The 22957-nt window shown below is 43.2% G+C and overlaps 1 long non-coding RNA gene across 3 annotated transcripts in view; it reads left to right on the top strand.

Annotated features, from left to right (window-relative positions):
• Positions 1 to 22957, top strand: part of LOC112835981 (uncharacterized) — an 80844-nt gene that overhangs the window by 38433 nt on the left and 19454 nt on the right. Inside the window, exons 5-6 of one of the 3 annotated variants that reach the window (XR_012377920.1) lie at positions 7825 to 7877; positions 10138 to 10405. The exons of 1 other annotated variant lie outside the window; for it this stretch is intronic. This is a non-coding gene — a long non-coding RNA (uncharacterized lncRNA). Of the gene's footprint in view, positions 1 to 7824; positions 7878 to 10137; positions 10406 to 22957 lie in introns of those variants that run through there. One more of the 3 variants, XR_012377921.1, reaches the window with a different exon arrangement.

Consider the following 22957-nt stretch of genomic DNA (forward strand, 5'->3'; position numbering starts at 1 on the left):
AAAACAAACAAAAACAGAACAAAACAAAAAAAAACAGAATATGATCAAATATGATCAGGCTAGTGCATAGATCAGTGCCACACACTGGATTTTGGGTGTATTTTGGTTAGAAGAAAGTGCCTCCTAAAATTTTAAAGGAAGAAAGACTTATATATGTACAAAATAAGGGTTGATACAATGAAGGGATGGAAGATGACTGTAAAGATGAAAAGTCTAAAAGAATTTATAAAAGGAATTGATAAGAAGTTGTTTGAAAAAAGAAAGAAGATTTAAAAAAAAAAGGGAGAGAATGTGATCAGGCAGGAGACTAGAACAAAGCCATATACCAGTGATTTAGGGTATATTTTGATCTGTTAGAAGAAACTGTATCTCAAAATTTTAAAGAGAGAACAACTTATATATATATGCCAAAAATAAGGGTAACTACTACGAAGGGATAAAAATATGACTCTAAAAAAGAAAAATAAAAAAAAATTTTTTTTTAAAAAAGGGATTGATAAGATGTTGGTTGAAAAAGGGAAAAAGAAAAATTCAAAAAAAAAAACAGTTAAAAAAATTAACCTTGAAAATCTAATGAATCATGGTAAAAAAGCCATGAATTCTATGTGCAGTATTCTCCTAGCGCTGGAGTTCTCCTGTTCTCCTTGATCGGTAAACTTGGTCTTGGCTTGCTGGCTGTTCGTGCTGATCTTCTGGGGGAGGGGCCTGTTGCCGTGGTTCCCAAATGTCTTTGTGGGAGGCGGAATTGCCCTGCCCTTGTCGGTCTGGGCTAAGCAATCTTCTCAGGTTTGCTCTGGGGCGCTTTTGTTCCCTGCAAGCTCTCCGTACAGCTTTGGAGGACCAGGGTGAAAGTGGTGGCCTCCCAATCTCTGCCCGGAGGAGCCAAGAACTCGGCACCCCACTCCTCAGTGCGCCCCCAGAGAAAAGCAGTCACTCTCGTGTCCCCGGTCTCCCGCCGCACTCCGTGCTCACCCGGCCTGTGACCGAGAGTTTCTATCTCTGGCTCCCGACCCCGTGTGGAGTCTCCAAACCCAGCAGATCCCTGCGGTGCGCTCCCACACTGCTCCTCCCGGGGGAGGAAGGGGAGTCTCCCCGGATCTGCTGCTTGTTGGGTCCCTGCTGGAGGAGCAGCGGCCCGACTGGGCCGCGGATCACAGTTTATGGCAACCCCGAGCTGAGAGCCCCCGCCTCGGCTCCGTCTCTGCAGCCGGCTTCCCCGCTCCAATACCTGGGAGCTCTGCTGCACTCAGGCACCCCTGGTCTTTCTTGACGCTGAGGTTCCTGAGACCACACTGTCCCACGAGGGTTCCACCCCCAGCTTAGCCACTGGAGCGATGTCCCTCAGCGGAGCCAACTTCTAAAAGTTCCTATTTTGTGCTCCGCGGCTCTAGCACTTGCCAGAAGCGGCCGACGGAGGCCCCCTCCCCTGCCGTCTATCCTCCCGAATATCGCCTCGGATTCACTTCTCCGCACGTCCTACCTTCCAGTAAGTGGTCGCTTCTCTGTTCAGAGAGTTGTTGCTACTCTCTTCTTCGGTCTCCTCTTAAGTTTGTAGGTGTTGAGAATGGTTTGATTCCCTATTCAGCTGAATTCCTGAGACCAGATGAAATCCAGGTCTCCTACTCCTCCGCCATCTTGCTCTGCCCCCTGATTTAAATTTTTGATGTAAGCTCTGAAGGGAAATTATAGGGTGCGTTACAGAGAATTTGACCTAAGCTGGAAATCATGGAAGGATTCTCTGAGGAGGTGACATGTTAGTTGAATAGTTGGAGAAGAATATTTTTTTTATTAATTATTTTTTTTATTATGTTATGTTAGTCATCAGGAGAAAAATACTTTCTAAGTAGAGGAAACAATATACAGTACTTTTCCTTCCTGGCCCCCTTTGCAACTGGCATTATGTGGCCATTTACTTAATTTTCTTTACAAGTCCTTTTCTCTATCTAGACTGTCTGCTTCAAGAGATCAGGAGCAGTATTGGTCTTGATTACCGTAGCACATTCAATATCCAGCTCAATGCCTGTCACATAACAGGTGCTCAGTAAAAACCTATTGGAAATATAACATGTATAATGTGTAGAAGCTCAGAAGTGAAAAGGAATTTGGAGCTCTGAGAATCTGAAAGGAGGATGGCGTGGGAAAGCATAGAGTAAGGGAAGGAGACATTCAAAATAGAGATGTAGAAGTTATCCTGGGCCTTGTGGGTTACGTGGAGGGATTTGGGCTCTGTCCTAAAAGCAATGAGAAACTACTGAAAGATATTAAGTAAAGAAGTGATGGGGGTGCCTGGGTGGCTCAGTCATTAAGCGTCCGCCTTCGGCTTATGTCATGGTCCCAGGGTCCTGGGATCGAGCCCCACATCGGGCTCCCTGCTCCGCGGGAAGCCTGCTTCTCCCTCTCCCACTCCCCTGGCTTGTGTTCCCTCTCTCGCTGTGTCTCTCTCTGTCAAATAAATAAATAAAATCTTCAAAAAAAAAAAAAAAGAAGTGATGGAACTTGTGGTGAGCATAGCATAATGCATAAACTTGTTAAGTCACTATGTTATTACTTAACAATTTTCAGTTTTTCAGATTTTCAGTTTAAAAATATTCTGTCTGCTGTATGAAAAGTATAATGGAAAGGAGCAAGAGTGGACACATGAAGATTAATTAGGATGCTTATGTAGTGGTCCAGGTGAAACATGATGGTGTCTTAGGGAGATGGAGAGATGTGGATGTATAAAAGAGGTCAACTAAAAAACAAATAACCCAATTGGAAAATGGTCAAAGGATCCGAATAGACCTTTCTTCAAAGAAAATATGCAAATAGCCAATAAACACATGAAAAGATGCTCCATATCATTAGCCATCAGGGATATACAAATCGAAACTGCAATGAGATACCACTTCACAATTGCTAGGATGGCTCGAATAAAAAAAGATAACAATAGGTGTTCATGATTATATGGAGAAATCAGAAATCTCATACATTACTGATTAGAATATAAAAACTTCTCAAAAGATTAGAGTTATAATATCACCCAGAAATTCCACTCCTAAGTACAGACTCAAGAGAAATGAAAATACACGTTCACACAAAAAGTTGTACACAGATGTAGTTATAACTACATTATCCATTAACAGTAAAAAGTGATAACAACCCAAATGTCCATCAATTGATGAATAGATAAATAAAATATAGGGAGTAATCATCATGGTGGAATAAGAGTTTTCTACTGTCTTGCTTCCAAAGAACCCTGATTTAAACAAGCACGTACAGGAGAGAGAGGCTTTGTGGAAGTCCAGAAACCCAACAGAGAAGTTCTAGCACACCTGATGCAAAGATCATACAACATTCCCAAATTATTACATGTGATACAACACATTAATCCAACGAAAGACAATCATATGGTCATCATGATAGATGGAGAAAAAGTATTTGAAAAATTTATTTCATGTTAAAAACTTGAATGGTGACTATAGTTAACACTATATTGTATATCTGAAAGTTGCTACCAGAGTAGATCTTAAAAGTTCCCATGATAAGAAAAACAAATTGTAACTATGTATGGTGATGGATGTTAACTAGACTCACTGTGGTGATCATTTCACAGTATATACATATATCAAAATCATAATGCACCTGAAACTAATATAATGTTATATGTCAATTATATCTCAGTAAAAACTCTTAAAATATTGGGTATAGAATGTAAATAATAAAGGCCATATGTGATAAACTCACAGCTAACATTGTACTCAATGATGAAAGGTTGAAAGCTTTTCCTTTAAGATCCAAAAACAAGACAAGTGTGCCCTCTCACCACTCCCATTCCACATAGTACTAGAAATCCTAACCAAAGCAATTAAGCAAGAAATAGCAATAAAAAGCATCCAAATCAGAAAGGAAGAAGTAAAATTGTCTGTTTGCAGATGATATGATCTTATATAGGGAAAACCCTAAAGATGAAACACACACACACACACACACACACACACACACACACACGAACCTATTAGACTACTCAACAAATTCAATAAAGTTGCAGGATACAAAACATACAAAGGGCAGTTGCTTTCTTGTCACTAACAACAAAATATCGGAAAAAGAAATAAAGAAAACAATCCCATTTACAATAGCTTCAAGAACAATAAAATACTTAGGAATAAATTTAACTAAGGAGGTGAAAGATCTGTACACTGAAAACTATTAGACTTTGATAAAAGAAATTGAAGGAGACACAAATAAATGGAAAGATATCTTAGGTTCATGGATCAAAGAATCAATATCATTAAAATGTCCATGCCACCCAAAGCAAGCTAGAGATTCAGTCCAATTCTTATCAAAATTCCAATGGCGTTTTTCACAGAAATTGAAAAAACAGTCCTAAAATTCATGTGGAATCACAGAAGACCCCAAATAGCCAAAACAATCCTGATAAAGAAAACTAAAGCTGGAGACAATACACTTCTTGATTTTTTTTTTTAAAGATTTTATTTATTTGACAGAGAGAGACACAGTGAGAGAGGGAACACAAGCAGTGGGAGTGGGAGAGGGAGAAGCAGGCCTCCCGCGGAGCAGGGAGCCCAATGCAGGCTCGATCCCTGGACCCCGGGATCATGACCTGAGCCAAAGGCAGATGCTTAATGACTGAGCCACCCAGGCGCCCCACACTTCCTGATTTTAAACTATGTCACAAAGCTGTAGTAATTAAAACAGTATAGCACTGGCATGAAAATAGACACATAGACCAATGCAGCAGAATCTAGAGCCCAGAAATCAACCCATGCATATATGATCAACAAATATCTGACAAGGGAGCCAAGAATCCTCAATAGGGAAATGTAGTTTCTTCAATACATTGTGGTGGGAAAATTGGATATATGCATGCAAAAGAAGGAAATTAGACCCCTATCTTACCTTGCTCACAAAAATTAAGTTAGTGGATTAAAGACTTAAACGCAAGAACTAAACCATAAAACTTCTAGAAGAAAACATAGGGGATAAATCTCCTTGATATTGGCTTGGCAATGATTTTCCAGTTATGACACCAAAAGCACAAGCAACAAAAGCAAAACTCAGCAAGTGGCACAACATCAAGCCAAAAGGCTTCTGCATGGCAAAAAAAAAAAACAACAACAATAAAATGAAAGGCAACCTGTGGAATGGGAGAAAATATTTTCAAACCATATATTTGATAAGGGGTTAATATCCAAATTATATAAGGAACTCCTACAACTCCATACCAATTAAAAAAACCCCAAATAATCCAATCTAGATATGGGGACAGGACCTGATAGACATTTTTCTAAAGAAGACCTATAAATGGGCAACAAGTACATGAAAAGATGTTCAACATCACTAATTATCAGGGAAATACAAATCAAGACCACAAAGAAAAATCACCTCACACCTGTTAGAACAGCTATAATTAAAAAGATAAGAGGGGCGCCTGGGTGACTCAGTTGGTTAAGTGTCTGCCTTTGGCTCAGGTCATGATCCTGGGGTTCTGGGATCAAGTCCTGTGTCAGGCTCCCTGCTCAACGGGGAGTCTGCTTCTCCCTCTGCTCCTCCCCCATCTGCCCCCCACTCATGCTCTTTCTCTCTGTCAAATAAATAAATAAAATTTTGAAAAAAAAAAGAGATAACAAGTGCAAGTGTTGGCCAGACTGTGGAGAAAGGGGAACCCTGATGCACTGTGTTGGGAATGTAAATTGGTGCAGCCACTGTGGAGAGTAGTATCGAGTTTCCTCAAAAAATTAAAAATAGAACCACCAAATCATCCAGCAATCCCACTTCTGGATATATGTCCAAAGGAAATGGTATCACTATCTGAAGAGACCTCTGTATCCCCATGTTCATTGAAACATTATTCACAATAACCAAGACATGGAAACAACCTAAGTGTCCACTGATGGATGAATGGGTAAGGAAAATGTGGTGTATATGTGTACAGCCATAAAAAGAAGGAAATCCTCCCATTTTAACAACATGGTTGGACCTGGAGGGCATTATGCCAGGTGAAATAAGTCAGCCAAGGAAAGACAAGTGAAGTGCTGTGATTTCACTTATATGTAGAATCTAAGAAAGAAAATGGCAACAGAAGAGGGCACAGGAAGCAGAGATGGGCAAGTATGGAAGAGAAAACATAAGTAATAAATCTGGATGCTCTCAGAGTTTGTCTCTAAGAGCCCCAGCAAAGTGGTTCCCCACACGCAGCCTCCAATTTGGGCACGGAAGTTCGAGGTTGTGAGGAAGTCCCTTGAATAGCTACAGCTTGGTCAGGCAGACCACTGTCCATTGAGGGGAACAATTCTGAGCTTTCCTGGAAGCACTTCAACTTTAAAGACCCTCTTACCTGCCATGTCATTAGGGCACCAGCATGGTAGCCATTAGATTAATTTAATAGATTTTTATATAGCATTTATCAACATTCATATAGCAGAGATACTATAGGGAAATGCCAGCAGGGGATGTACAAAACATATAACTAGTGAGAATGAGATCTGTGGGAAGCATCAAGGAGTTGAAGCCTCCTGATACATGTTAAATAATAATAGCTTCCCCCAGGATCCCAATGACATGCAAATGAGAGGATCTTTAAAATTTAAGTGCCCCCAGTGGAGAAGCTGGATGGTTTTGTCCCCAGGGTGAACAATCAGAAAAGGGACAAAGTAGTTTTAGGCAGACTCATGGGTTAAAGAGAAATGCCTTAAAAAGACAGAGAGAGAGAGAGAGAGAGAGAGAGAGAAATACCTTTCTATGAATGGCACCTGTGATAAACTTCTTTTGATCAATTCCCTTTCTGTCCTGAGGCCTGGGGATGCACTGTGATGTTTACATGACTTGAGAGGGGCTAGGGAAAAGTTAGGGGCTCCCAGAGTGGCGAATGAAAGTTTCTGGGACTTAAGTTTAAGGGGTCCAAGCCCATGTTCACTGTAGCATTATTCACAATAGCCAAGACATGGAGACAACCTAAGTGTCCAAAGATGGGTGAATGGACAAGGAAATTGTGTAAATAGCAGAGATGTCTGCAGGTACCAATAGTGGGTACAAAGAGAAGAAAGGCTGGAAGGAGCCACCAAAAGGTGAATGAGGCTAATTTAGGATGCGATGGCCCACAGCAGGAGTTAGAAGGGGGACATGTGAAGGCTTGTGAATGGAGGCCAGTTGCATGGGACCCTTCAGAGCTTTAGGGCCTGCCTGGCAAGAAGTTGAGACGGATTAGTTCAGGTTTGAAGAACAAAACAGAAAAGGTCTATTCCCTCAGCAGCTAGAGAATCATTGGTTCTTGAAGATGTCTCAAGGACCTTCTAGTTAAACTTGAGGTCCATTATGGTGACATGTCCCAGAACTATCAGTGGCAGGAATCCAGGTCTAGGTCCCAACTCTGGTTGCTCTTATCCTGGGATGGGGGAGGGGGGCGGTGATGAGCCCTTGTCCAGATGAGTAAGTGTTGGACTCAAGGGTGAGTCAACAGCAGGACCACCTGACTATAGACCCAGGCCACGTGTTCCAACAGCTTTATTGACGATAAGGGTGATAGTCTCATCTTCATCTGCTCAACTGGGAATTATCTGAACATGGATGAGGAGGAGGACGGGTGCTATATCTTGGGCTCCCTAAAACCATAACATCTCTTGTATGGACCCCGAACCATGCCATATTGATAAGGATGAACCTTTGAAGAGCAAACTAGCATGTGGAAAGTGGGGCCTCTGAAGTAGTCTTGCTTTTGGGTAAGACTTAGGCTCAGTGAGGGTGGGGCCCTTGGGATTTCTCTCTGGGTGGGATAATGCTCTTAATGAAACTACTCACAGGGAGTGGCTGGTTTTGTTCTGACAGGGCTTCTTCAGTCCAGTATGCTGAGTGCTGCCACCTGACTTGAAACTTCACAGGTACTGCTTGGCGTAGGCACTGGTTTGCAGGCAAGGCTGTGTCAGCGATTAGATCATTTTAGACATGAGCAGGCAGAACAATATTTGCTGCCTTTATTGTGTTTCTCAGCTGTGTCTGCAGGCAGAGACTGCAATCTGGGGGGAAAAGAAAGAAAAGAAGAATCTGTTTCACGCATGCTACAGAACACTAATATATGAGATTATAGTTTAAATTGTTAGTGTCAGACCTAGGAGACAATGTGACTTAGGACACCCCCAAATCTGCTAACTGCCTACAGGGCCCCAGGAGGGAACCAGAGTAGTTACCCACAATTATCTGGCTTGTCTGTTGACTCCTAAGCGGTTTCATATTGACTCTGGATTTACTGATTATATAAGCTCTGACCATGGTTGTAGATGGCTTTATCCACACAGCGTGATAAACAGATACCCTTCCCCACCCCTCCCCGCCCCCAAAAAGAAGAATCCTTATAAAGGGAATGTGTCATGCTCTTGAGATGAGGCAGAGAAACAATTACATAACATTCTTGCATACTCTTAGTCCAAGAGAACAATTACAAGGACCTATGCCTGGAAATTTCTGACTCTAGAAAATCAGATTGCTCTGGAAATCAAGGAAGAACTAGAGTAGAATGAAAAATATGCTTCATTCTTACCAGGACGGGGATACAGGAAGAATGAAAGTGAGATACAGGAGAGCAGGCTGATAAAACTGGAGAAAGAGAAAGTTTTCCTTAAGAAAAAGGTTGGTATATTTTCAGAAGACCACAGAAGCCTGAGATAGAGAAACAGGAAGAGGAGGTGCATATAGGTAATGACTTTAGGAAGTTAGGCAGCGGGAGATGTTTTAGTTGTCGTAAGATCTGAAAATCTGGATTGGGGATCCATGAAATCTAACAGATGAAGAGAGGCAAGAGAAGTTAACAGAATGGCTTCCCCAGAAGTAGCTAAGATCCAGAAAAACAGAGAGAAGCAGCCCTTAGAGACATTGATGGAGTCCAGAGTAAGAGCTGTTAGGGAGACACCCTTGGAGACTTTAAGTTAACATTCCATAATAGGGGGATAGATTTGAGAAGGACTGAGTAGACAAACCAGCATAAAACACTGTAGTACTGGGATGTATTAATGATGAAAGTAAGGAAGCTTGTAGGTTTTTGCCCACTACCTGGGGATTCCTGACCAATAAAAATATAGATTTATGACATTAAAGGAAGATTGAGCAAAGATGCAGTCCACCAGGCAGAGGCAGGCAGGCCTGGGTTTGATGTTAGTTTGACGGGAGTATATCTCCCAGGGGATTATCCCTACTCAGAGAGTGACAATGAACAAGACTTGAACAATGCCTGTTTTTGTCAGTCTTATAACTCCCTGACTTTATGTCTCCCACTATGGAAGAATAGAACAAATGTGAGCAATATGTTAGCAAAAACACCAGACGCCATGGGAGAGAGAAGGGAAGGAGGACATCTGAATCTGGCAAACGTGTTGGGTCTTTGCAGGAGAGGGGAAAGGGGATCAGCTCTAGAAGGAGATTAAACTCTTAGAAACTCACTTTTCTGAGAGACACAGGGGAATCACAGAGGGAAATGGAGCACTGCTGTACATCCCCCTGCTGCAAGTAAAGACAGAGCAGAGAGCACCAGTCCCTGCAGCCTGAAACCATCCAAACCTGAGGAAAACTGCGTTCTGAGGAGCACGTGGCAGAGGTTTGAGTCCTCACTAGCTGCCCCAGGGCATAGGTTCTGGACTCAGCCAAGGCGCGTTCACTTCAGGGACCTGCCAAGGGTGGTTCTTCACTGGAAGCAGACATGAAGGTGCGGGGGGCAATTCCCCAAGAAGGAGGTTCTACCAAGTGACCCATTCTGATTGCCTTCGAGATGGTCAAAGCACCATTGCAGCTCAGTACTGTCTGTTCACAGTTCCAAGAGAATCTGGGGGCCAGTGTCCCTAACAGCCTCTGCTCTGTTCATGACTGAGATGTGACACACTGGACTCAAAGAACAATGGATGCTCAGAGGTTTTGTATGGGCTGCAAGGAAAAGAAAGTCCTCATATAAAATCTGCTGTCTGAGATGGTCATCACGTTTCTAAGAAGTGCTTGCTCAGAGTGGAGATATTTTCCACCTAGACATGACACATAAATGGTGTCACAATTAAGGTCTATGTGGAGGAACCTCCCAGCCAGACTTAAGTTCCAGCTCTGGGCATCTGGGAAGGCTCCTGGGAAGACTGACTCTGCAATTTTCTGTTTTCTCCTCAGATACCAAGCCTCCGCTATGGTCTTTGGCAACCTCGTACACTAATTCTAGGAACCCATTTTTTTCTGGAATACCTGACAGTGCTTTTGTTTCTTAAATTTGTGGGTATGAAGCTAACACTATAATAATTATGTGTGTTATATTAAATTTTTGGATTCTCTAAAAAGATGACTTTCATGAGAGACTTTGAGGCTTGAAGAAACTATATCCATCCCAATGAGAGGAGGACAGGGGATGGCTACAGAAATAAAAAACCTGAATTCCCGTCTGAAATTTATAAACCCTCCCCCCTTTTTCTTTTTGCATCAAGAACTCTCTGACTTAAAAACTTTGGATTTTAGGCTCACAAGGGCAACATATTTTACTTTAGAAGTTTGATTTTTGGGGGGGTTTAATTTACAAGAGGATTTAATCCTTGGACTTAAATCCGCCCCCCCCCCAAGAATTTGACAGCAAAGAGGCATTTTAATTACTGGAGTATCTTTATGTTGTTAGTACATCTAATTTCAGAACCTCAGATGAACTATATCGGAAGACATATTTGGGTATGAGAATTAGAAGAGAGTGTATTTTCAGCCCCAGTTTAATGTACTATTTGATCCTTGATTAATGTATTGGCTAGATCCATTGATGAGCTTTTTGGTGGCTAAATCAACACTTCAAGCTGTAGACTTCTGAGGATCCCTAAAGGAACAGTGGTGGATGGTGTTAGGGGAGGCCTCATGAAAGTGGAAACAGGACTTCCTACAGAACATTGCATTCCTCCTCCCATGTGTCTGTGTGAGGGACTTCCACTAGAGTAACATTCCTCGTTCCTCTCTGCCCTGTGTCAGTAGTGGTGGTGAACTTGGGAGCATCCTCAGCTTTCTCTAAATTCTCTCTCTTGGCCGCTGCCTTCCTATAGAGAAGACACTTACTGAAATGGGTACTCAGCCATAAACTCAGTGTACAGGGCAGGCCCTGTCCATGGATGGGACACCGTGTGGTCCAGCACGATCTATGGCTGGTGGTTAGTTGAATTCAAGGAAGCAGAGTTAACTGGCTCATTTGGCCAGGCACTGGGACCACATCCTCCAACATAGCTTCTGATCAGTGATCTCCATCTGTCTGATTGTGTGACTATGTCTTAGTTCTCTTTTCTACATAAAAATCATAGATGTATATTGCACCACCAACCCTCACATGGTTGGCTCTGATTCACTATAAGGAGTAGACCGTGGAGGTTAGGGTATGGGAGGCATTCCCAAGTGTGCCAGCATAAATGCCCAATGGTTCTTGATAGCAGTAGAGACAACGCCAATGACTGCAAGAAGTCCCAAACTCATTACAGAACCTGTACTTGTGAGACATGTCTGATAAAGTGATTTATAATAAGACATATATATTTGGTTGGTTTTCCTTCCCCTTTCTGGCAGAGCTCCTAAAACCCTTGGAATTTCCTGTGATGAGAGTGATAAAGGTCTCTTTTGCTATGTTAATGAGGTGACTTTTGGAAAGCACTTAAGGGTAAGGGCTGGTTGCCAGAAGAAACAACCTGTGATTAGAGAGTTGGAATTTTCTGTCCCATTCCCCTGACCTCCCGAGGAAGGGAGAGGGGCTGAAGGTTGAGTTCAATAGCCAATGGCTGATGATTTAATCAATCAGGTCTATATAATGAAGCCTCAATGAAAATCCCAAAGGATGGGGTTTGGAGAGCTTCTGGGTTGGTGAAGGCATGGAGATTTTGGGAGAATGGTGTGCTTGGAGGGCACAGAAACTCTGGGCCCTTTCCCCATACTTTGCCTTTTGTATCTCTTCCGTCTGGCTGTTCCTGAATTCTTTTATAATAAATTGGTAATCTAGTAGGTTAAAATGTTTATCTGAGCTCTGCAGGCCATTCTAGCAAATTAATCAAACCCTAGGAGGGAGTCTTCGGGATCTCCGATCTGCAGCTTTTGGGTCAGAAGCCCAGGTGACAACCTGGACTTGTTGGCATCTGAAGTGTGTGTGTGGCGGGGTGGGGGGCAGTCTTACGGGACTGAACCTTTAACTGGTGGGATCTTTTGCTATCTCCACATGACAGTGTCAGAACTGAGTTGAATTGTAGGATACCCAGCTGGTGATGGAGAATTCCTTGGTGGTGCAGGAAATCTCCTTCCTCCCACATTGAAAATTTGTTGCAGAACATCATAACATGTATTACAGGAAAGCTATGAATTGCTGAAATGTTCCCCATGGCCCACTCTTGTTTCTGACCCCAGGATGATTTGGTGATCCAAGCACAGGTGCATTCCCTGCTGCTTCACTATATTTAGAAGCTGGTGAGGGACCCCTCTTTCCTTCTTTTCCTATTAAATTCCCCTCCTCAAACTTTCCATCCAGAAATTCTTCTTTGGCTATCCCTGCTCCATTACACATCTCTGTTTTTTGTCCCCCCTGATATGTTTTCTCTCAGTATCATCCAAATTGCGAAAAGAGCTATGATTTAAACATAAACAATGTCTAGATTAATTTCTTTGTAATTCAACATAAGAAAATAAATTCTAGGATTAACAAGACACCTGTAGCAGAGTGTGATATAACCTCCTTCTATTGTATTTATACAGGTAACAGTGTAGAAAGCCATTCATTTTCATTTCAACAAACATTTATTTGAATGCCTACTGTGTACATTTCAGTGTCTCTGGCACTGTGTTAGGTGTCGGAGATACCAAAATGAAAGTCACAAGTCCCATTGTCGATGAGCTTGGGGGAAAAGAGTAAGTAAAAAAGGACTAGAGAACGTTATAGTAAGTGGTAGGATGGAGGTAAAAACAAGTTATAATTTGTGTACATCAAGTCCTGAGGAGATAGAATGGACTCTAACTGGTCCAATTGGTTGAACTGCATGCAAATGATCCAATTTTACCTGTGTATTCAATTTTTGTGTTTTACATATGTCACACTTTCATACTTAACGTGGTGTTCACGACTCAGTATCTTACAGTTGACTTTGGTTCGGATATGACAAAAACCTTTATGGAAGAGATGGTCTTGGAGCAGGTGCCCTGGCCTCCCTCAGTTTCCTTCCATAGACACATAGTGACCAGTGACTGTGGGACTAAGGAACCCTCACTACCTCTGTGACCTGAGAACCCCCCTTCAGTTTCCCTCTATGCATCCCTTCCAGGAGTGGTGGTGCAAGAGGTTCTTATCAACTTAAGAGGCAACATCTAAATGAGTGCTTCTCAAACTTTAATGTGCGAATGAATGACCTGGGGATTTGTTAAAAGCAGATTGGGGGCGCCTGGGTGGCTCAGTTTGTTAAGCGACTGCCTTCGGCTCAGGTCATGATCCTGGAGTCTCGGGATCGAGTCCCGCATCGGGCTCCCTGCTCAGCGGGGAGTCTGCTTCTCCCTCTGACCCTCTTCCCTCTTGTGCTCTCTATCTCTCATTCTCTCTCTCTCTCAAATAAATAAATAAAATCTTTAAAAAAATAAATAAATAAAAGCAGATTGGATGCCAGTGAGTCACAGATTTAACATTTCTGATAAGCTTTCAGGCAGTGTTGATACTGCCAGTCTTCAGAACACACTGTGTTCTGTAGCAAGATTTAAACATGTTTAACAGAATACAAACATACAGTTTATCTAGGTCTTTGGATAACTGCCCTTGTGGAGTTTTATGGTCTGGTTAGCAAGACTCTCCTCTGTACTCCAGAAGGCTTCCTGGAGTAGGTGCTATGTGCTTTGAGGCTTTCTTAATAACTAAGGACAACCTGTCCACCACCTTTCCCTTCTCCTGAGGTACCATTTTCCTCATGTCATCTGTAGGATGCCTACAGGAACTGCCATTTCTAAAATACCATTAATGTTATCTCTTATACAGATGAGGAAACTGAGGCCCAGTGAAAGTTACTTGCCCAAGATCACATAGTAAGGGGCCAGGCCAGGATTTGAACCCAGGCAGTCTACTTCAAGAGCCAAACACTGTGCTTTTGTGCCTCTCAACCACAATACTCTGATCACGGATGACTTACCCAAGGGTTGGTTGACCCCTGTTTTAAGGAAAGGAGAAAAATTAAAGTGAATCCTGTAGAAAGTTGATGTGCTTCCTCTGAGAACTGAGTTCTTTTTATGATTTTCTTCTTCTTTTTTCAAAATCTAGGATGAAACTAGTTAAATTAGAATTATCACAGCCAAGCTTGAAGTCAAGTCAGTATTAGATTTGTTTTCTCTCACCGCCAAAGGATTATTTAATATGTTGAAGGGAAGGGAGGAGGAAATAAAAGGGGAAAAAATGTTTTAGTCTGCTAGGGCTGCCATCACAAAATACCACAGTTTGGAAGGCTTAAACAATAGCCATGTCTTTTCTTACAGTTCTGGAGGCTGGAAGTTAGAATCAGAGTGCCAGCATGGTCACTTTCTGGGGAGAGCTCCTTTCCTGGCTTGTATGTAGATGGCAGGAGAGAAAATGAGCTCTGGTGACCCTTCTTCTAAATAAAGGTACTAGTCCCATCATGAGGTCCTCACCTTCAAGACCTCATCTAAATCTAATTACCTCCCCCAAACCTCAACTCTAATACCGGCACTTTGGGGGTTAGAACTTCAACATACGAGTTTTGGGGAGACACAATTCCATGCATAGCAACAACGCAGTGCTGGTGGATCCTTTGTATGTACTGGGTCCAGATTTCCCCCCCCCCTCAGAGCAATCACCCTGCTACATAGCAGGACAGAAACAACATACAGTATGGGAATGCAGCATTTGTGACAAAGTCATCTTTGCAGGGGCTGACTAGAATGTCCCACCTACTCTAAGACTAAGCTGGGTTGGCGTATAGGCAGTATATATGTGTGTTGGGTGAGAGAACACACTTTCTACTAGTTTTACAAGTGAGGAACATTTATTTGGAGTGGGCACCTGGAGGTATATTGTCCTTCTTCCCAGATTCCAATCTTCTCAGTTTAGTCAAAATTAAAATAACATAGCCTGAGGGAACATACGTTCACCAAGACAGCCTACCTACAAAATGAATGTTTTCTTAATCAATTTTGCTGAAAGGAAGAATGGAAATTGGCACAAAAAGTGGACTTTGTAAGACAATTAGAAAATGAAGAATTTAGGGGCACCTGGGTGGCTCAGTTGTTAAGTGTCTGACTTCAGCTCAGATCATGATCCCAGGGTCCTGGGATCGAGCCCCGCCTTGGGCTCCCTGCTCAGTAGGAAGCCTGCTTCTCCCTCTCCCACTCCGCCTGCTTGTTGTGTTCCCTCTCTCGCTGTGTCTGTCAAAAAATTAAATAAAATCTTTTAAAAAAAAGAAAGAAAATGAAGAATTTACTTTTTCTCATATGTATTTTGGGCAAAATTGTGGAATAGGAATAGGAGCTATTTCATTATTTTTCCCTGGAAACTCAGTCTGAAGATGCCACTGTGACAGCTCTGACCTCACATGGGCCAAAAGTTCTTTTCTTCAGGACTTTCTGGCCCAGGGATGGGAAAGTTGGGATAGTCTTTTTAATGACTGAAGCCTTAAAGTTTTTAATGATGGAAAAGTCAAGGCTGTCGGCTGCCATGTTGTCTGCTAGTCTGCAAATGGATAAAGTAGAATGGAGAATAAGGGTTAGAGATGGAGGGTCAGAATGGGCTGAACTTGCCACCCATCCCCAATTCTTACGTTGAAACCCTAACCCCTAGTACCCCAGAATGTGACTGTCTTTGGAGATAGGGTCTTTAAAGAGGTAATGAAAGTAAAATGAAGTTATTAGGTTGGTCCTAATCCAGTATGACTGGTGTCTTTTTAAGAAGAAGTTAGGACACAGATGCCCACAGAAGGAAGAACATGTGAAGAATAGAAGACAGTATCTACAAGTCAAAGAGAAAAGCCCTCCTAAGAAGCCAATGCTTCTGGTATTTGATCTCACCCTTCTAGCCTCTACAGCTGTGAGAAAATAAATTTCTTTGTTTAATCCACCAAGTTTGTGGTACTTTGCTATGGCTGTTCTGAGAAACTAATATAATCCAAAGTCCAGGCACATTCCTGTTCATGGAGTTCATTATACCACACATTATCCTGATGATAAATTTCTATTTTATCTCAAGCTATTTTGAGTTTGGTTTTTATCATGTATGACCAAAGGAGTCCTGATTAATATAGTATTGATAAACAAGTAGGAGTCAGCCAGTAAAGGGAACCATTTTGAATGTGCAGAGGCACAGAACCCTGAGCATGGCTGGAGATGGGGCGTGAGGAGTGACAGGAGCCAGACTAGCAGTCTTTTATGCCACAGCATGAGAGCTCTGGGTGAAGGGGGGTATTGAAGTTATTTATTTATTTTAATTAATTTATTTTTGAGAGCGCACATGCGTACATATGCAGGTGGGGGAGGGGCAGAGGGAGAAGGAGAGAATCCCAAGCAGACACCATGCTGAGTGCTAGCCCGACATGGGGCTCTATCTCATGACCCTGAGATCGTGACCTGAGCTGAAATTGAGAGTTGGATGCTCAACCGACTGAGCCACCCAGATGCCCCCAATACTGAACTGATTTAAGCCAGGAAATTAGGTGACCATATTCGGATTTTTGAAAAATAACTAACCACAGGAGGATGTGGATTGGAAGGAGTGAAATTAGAATGGCTGTGCAGGAGTCTGCATGAGAAAGGGTGGCACCCGAACTAAGGATCTGGCCATGGGGAGATGGCCTGATTCAAAGGCACTTTTTAGGAAGTAAATTTGACAGGTCTTAGTGACTAATTGGTACCCAAAGGTGAGAGGGAGGGAGAAATTGGGGGCGACTCCCAGGTGTCTTGCTTAGGCAACAAAATGAATGGTGTTGCCTATTGCAGGGACCGAAGGTGCAGGTGGAGAGCAGGTCTGAGATGTAAACAGGATAGGCTTAGTTCTGCACATGTACACTTAGGAGGGCTCTGGGGACTCTTGCTGAAAAAGTCCAGTATGAGATAGGGGGCTGCAGTTTTGGAAAGAAATTTAGGCTGGAGAGTAAATGTGGGTACAGATGAAACTGTCCAGAGGGAGGAGGGAGGAGGACAGGAAAGAGAAAAAAGAGCTCTCAGTGGGACGGAGAAGGAGTGGTCAGGGGAAGGAAAACAAGAAGCAAAGATGTCAGTGGGGAGGTGTTGTTCAGAAGTGTCAAGGGCAACAAGAGAGCAAACCAGGTCAGGATGGAAGGGTTTCCATTGGTTGTCACAGAACCACCTGTGACTTTGGCGAGAGAGACCCCTTTCAAGGAGCACAAAGGTGAGACAGTGGGGGGCCAGCTTGTCTTGAGTTGAGGAATAAATAGGGGAGGGGCATCTCAGGGTGAGCCAGTGAATGTGTGCAAAAGGGAATATGTACAGCTCCTTTAAGAAATTTAGCTGCAAGGGAGGAAAGAGATGATGGGGGGGGCGGGTTGCTGGACGGATATTCATAGATTGAAAGAAAGTTGTTTGCTGATTTTTCAACAGAAAGGATTTTAGCATATTCTTGTGCTAAGGGGATAACATTTGTCTAGAAACTGAGATGCAAGAGAAAGAGAATGATTGACATATCCATTTATAAATAATTATTGAATACTTACTAGGTGCCAGGAACTTAGTGAACACAACAGAAAGGGCCTTGAGGCTCCTATAGTCTAGTAGCTCAAACTCACAGAAGTGGAGAGAGTGATGGCAGAGGACCCAGAACGATGAGGCTGGTAGAGACGGAGGAATTCTAAGTCCACTGAGGCAGAAGGAAGAAGGAAATGTTGGGTGAGGATACAGGTAATTGTGTTGGGAGAAGAACAGGAAGTGAGTGGTACTTCTGGTCTTTTGTAAGTAAGGGGTGAAACTGTTGCATGGATTGGTGGGGGGAATGTGGAGTGGAAAGTTTGAGAAAAGCAGAGTTTGGGATTCTTGATGGGTGTGGGCTAAGAAGTTGACTGCAGAGGCATAGATAATGGAAGAGACACATGTGCATGAAAGGACCTGGTTGAAACCAAAGACTAAATTTGTGAAGTCTCAAATCCATGAAGTTATTTGATTTTTCTCCCACACAGCCCAGCTTCCTGGTGCAGGCTCAGAGCAGGTGGACCTGTGACTTGCTGTGCTTGTTCACTACGTTACCCATTTTAATTACCACCTTCGATTGTTCAATGGTAGGTGCCTAGAACTTTGCACCGAGGATTTGACGGCCAAGACCAGGCTCCAGGGAGAAGAGCGCAGTGATGGCTTAGCAATACCTACAAAGGTGCTGGATTATGAAGGAGAGGTATGAGTGCCTCATTTATGCGGACTCTGATCCAAATGGCCCCATAGCTCACCCAGCTGAGACACTAGAGCACATGTGTTAGGGCCGCTGAGGACTTTGATGCCCTCCTTCTAGGGGTACTTCTGAGGTTACTGTTACCATGTGGCTTGGATCATATTTTGAGATATTAATCCATGGGTTTGTTTTTCTTACCCTTCTACCCCCATTTTTTGTGTCTCTCTGTCCATGCAGGTAGCAGGCCTTGTGTTCACTGCCTTGGGGGAAATACGTGTTCCAGGAGGAGAACAGATGGCCTGCAGTTCTTTCTGTCCTTGTTTTCCAAAGCCTAAGCCCGTGAGGGAAGTAGATTGGTCTTGACCAGGAGAAGGGGGACCACTGGTTGTATTTATTTCCTAGGACTGCCATGACAAAGTTCTAAAGCCTGAGTGGCTTAAAACAGCAGACATTGATCATCTTACAGTTGTGGAAGCTAGAAGGCCAATATCAAGGTGTCAACAGGGCCATGCGCTCTTTGACAGCTCTAGTGGGGAATCTTTCCCTACCTCTTCCGGTTTCTGGTGTTTGCTGGCAGTCCTTGCTGTTCCTTAGCTTGTAGGTGCATTCTTCCAGTCACACGGCTGTCTTCTCCCTGTGTGTCTGTCTCTGTGTCCAAATTTCCCCTTTTTATAAGAACACAGTCACATTAGATTAAGGCCCATCCTAATGACCTCATTTTAATATGCTTACCTCTGTAAAGATTGTATCTCCAAATACTGTAACTTTCTGAGGTACCTGGGGTTAGGATTTCCACATACCTTTTTTGGGGGGGGACACAGTTCCACCCATAACACTGGACTTTCTCCATACCGCCTGTCTTCCTGGCATTGTAGAAAAGATGGTGACAAGATCCAAGAGTGAAAGGGCCTCGGTAATGGGGCATCCAGTTTGGAAGACTTTAGGTGGTGTAGGACCTGAAGGGCCATGTCAATAGGGCCACCCTGATGCCAATCTGTGTGGACTGAGAGGTCTTCTCCATGCACCTCCAGATGCCCCAGCACCCTGGAGATTTAGGACACTGGTGCAAACACAGTGGGGGAAGGGTGCTTACTTTGCAAAGAAATGAGGTTTATCATGAAAAGTTTTGAGAGATAATAAAAAAACAAACCACTATGTTTCTTGTACACTTAAGTGTGTGAACCAAGATTTATGCCCACTGTGCTTGTCATAGATGTCCCCCCCATCAGAGCTGCCATTACTGTCTGGAACTCTTTCTGTCGGTGCTCTCAACAAGCCAGGTACTGATCATACCAGCAGTTATGTTTTCTAGGACATGTTTACCACCTACTTGCCTTTTCTCTCCCTTTATTTCTGTTCAATACAACCAAAATCAATATCGGTAATTGTCCTATGGAAAAAAACCCAGATTGCATTTTTTTTTTTTTAAGGAACAAATGGTGACCCCCTAGAAAATAATCTGCCTGGTCACTTTCTCTTTCTATGTCTCTTCTTTTTTTTTTTTTTTTTTTAAGGGAAAATAGCTTTTATTTGTTACATACTATAGACAGAAGCAAAGGAAAAAAGTGATATATGGAAAAGAATATGATTTCATAACCAGAGATGGAATTGTGTTCAGAGATGAAAAGCATGCAGTAATTTTCTATAGTGAAAAGCAATTTCCTTCTAACATAAGTCATAACTTTTTATCCTGTTCACAATTTTGCAGTTTCCACATTTCCCCAGAAAAATAAACCCCCATTTTCTGACCTTGCTTAAAAAGTTCGATTTGGGAAATCCGCCACTCAGCTTAGCTGGGGCCATTGATTACACAGGAGGAAGCCTTGTCCTGTAGCACACGAACAGCTGGAGGTGCCCCGGGCTCTGGTCTCAACCCCTTTTATGTCTAATTGGCTGTGTGAGCTCAGAGGGAAAATAAACATAGAGCCTCAGTTTTGCTTATCTTATCAGAAAATGTGAATTAAAAAAAAATCAAGTATGCATTCTTCTTCAGTCACTCCTTGATCAGATCCTGAGTGCCTACTGTGTGATGGGCACAGGGCTAGGGGCTGGGGGTTTAGTGAAGAGGACGGAGTTCCCCATCTGGGAAGACAGGCATAAATGTTATATCACAACCCAGATCAGTGCCAAGAAAGGAGGTACCACGTGTTTCAGGAATGTATAGAAGGGAAATTTGAGCTCATCTGGGAATTAGGGAGGGCTTCTGAGAAAGACCCCTCCATGCTGTGATCTAAAAGAGAAGTGGGAGTTGATCAAGCAAAGGCATGAGGAATGAGGGAGTATTTTAGACAGAGGGTCCAGCATATGCAAGACCGTGATGTGGGAGGGAGCATGCTGTGTATGAAGCACTGAAAGACAGGGTACAGAGTGGTGTGATGAGGCTGCAGGGTAGACGAGCCAGCATGTGCCCATGCATGACCTTCCCGGCCATGATAAATACTTGCTCTTTATCCCAAAGCAATGAATGGAAGTGTGGTGTGTGTGTGTGTGTGTGTGTGTGTGTGTGTGTGTGAGAGAGAGAGAGAGAGAGAGAGCATTCATCCACATCAACCCTCTGGTGACAGGTGTCATGATAAAAAGTGAGTCTCTAAAATTCTTTGAGATTCTAATTTTAAGAACAATTTTTGGCTTATGAGATCCTTGAGTGTGTCATTTCATTCATGATCAATCTTCAGAGAACCAGACTGAGCTGTAATCAGTATGTGAGTCCTCTGTAGCTACAAGCTTGCCTCTCTACAGGATGGCACAGTTTCTATTAAAAATATAGACGAGGAGATAGTTATGTAGATCATCTGGAAAGATGCACATCAAAATGTTATCTCTGGGTTATGGCATTTATCAGTGACTTTCAGTTTTCTTTTTTGGTACATTTTATACTTTCCAAGTATTGGGGAGTTACTTTTTAAGAGCTCCCTAAAACTACAACTGAGAGTAAGTGAGTGTCAGAGTCCTATACACGTCACCAGGCATGCAGGGTCTTTCTATTTGGGAATTGAGTAGGATGGAATCAGGTTATTGTGAGGGCTGGGGCTTCAAAGGGATACAAAGGAGGAAGGGTACTATGGACTGAATTGTGTTCCCCCCAAATTCATATGTTGAAGCTATGGCCTCCAGTGTGGTGGGTAAGGAAGTGAGGAGTAAGGAAGCAATTAAGGTGAAGTGAGGACACAAGGGTGGATTCCTGATCTGATAGGATTAGGGTGCCTCGAAGAGAGGACCCCAGAGAGCTGCTCTCACTCTGCCATGTGAGGACACGAAAAGGACAGGGCATCTACATGGCCCACTACAAGGCCTCCATGTATAAGGAGGCAGGAGGCTGGCTCTTGCTAGAAACTGAATGTGCCGGCACCTTGATTTTGGACTTCTCAGCTTCTAGAACTGTGTGAAATAAATGTCTGTTGTTTAAGTCTCTCAGTCTATGGTATTTTGTACTGGTAGCCCAAGCAGTAAGATGGAGTTAACTCCATGGTACATGCTCTCTGGGAAGACTTCATAGAGGAGGAGAAAAATGTAAGTTGCACCTTGTTCAATTTCATTACATATCAAGTTATCTATGTGCCTTTTATGAAGGGAAATCATATGCTACCATCTAACACCTACCAAAAGAATCAATAGATCCCCCCAAATCAATAGATCCCACACTTAAAGCATGTGTGTCCAAATGTATATCCATGTGCATGTAATACTGGGAGAAACACTGCCCCCCAAATAAGATTTGAAGCTTGTTCTGTCCACTGCACCCGTCTGCTGCAGTATCTACGTACTGCATGCACTCTATACCGAAGGGTCGTGGCATCCAGACTTCTGGGAAGCAGAGAACTTCATTCTGTGAGGAGGGCAACATTATAGGGGTTCTTGCTCAGGCAGAAGCAGAGTGTGTCTCAGAGGAAATGGTGATAAAACCAAATTCTGAAGAATGGATTGAAGTTCACCAAGTAGATGTGGAGAGAGAGAGCTCTCATAAGCTCATGAGGGCAGGAACTATGGGTTCTTGGTCTCTGTGCCTGGTACCTACCTGATGCTCAAAAAGAGTTTGTGGAGTAGATGGGTAGAGGGACACAGAGGGCAGAAAAAACAGTATGAGCAAAGGCCCTGGGGCCAGAGGCAGTATGAGATATTTGAAAAAGTACAGGTCTGGTATTGTTGGAGCCGAGGGTGTGTGTGGGGAGATTGGAGGAGTGGGGATATATAGAAGGGCAGGAGGGTGGCCAAGAGGAGCGAAGCACAAAGGAGATGAGATTGGAGAGATCAACAGGAGCTAGGTCATCTTGTACATTGCACTTGGCAATCTGGACTCGGTTCTGTGGGCAGTGGCATCATGGGTTTGTTGGCACGTGGCAGAATCAGGGTGGTGACCCAGTATCAGGATCTTAGCTCATGGTTCCTGCATTTCCATCTGACTCCTTTCTCTTTATCCATCTTTACCTGTGACTTTGCAGAGGTGCTTGGGGGCAGGGCCAGGCATGTAGGTGTATCTGGGCAGGTGTGCCAATGCCCGGTCCTCAGGGAGAGTTGTAAAGGGGCAAGTGGTCTCGCTTTCTTTTTTCTTCTGTCACTCTTCCTCGAACCTGGTGTCCCTGCTGCTCACTGCCCCTGACACTGTACACCAGTTTAGGG

The sequence above is a fragment of the Callorhinus ursinus genome, unplaced genomic scaffold (assembly GCF_003265705.2).
Source record: "Callorhinus ursinus isolate GAN/ISIS: 27379988/994484 unplaced genomic scaffold, GSC_fseal_2.0 scaffold4, whole genome shotgun sequence".
Lineage (NCBI taxonomy): Eukaryota > Metazoa > Chordata > Mammalia > Carnivora > Otariidae > Callorhinus > Callorhinus ursinus.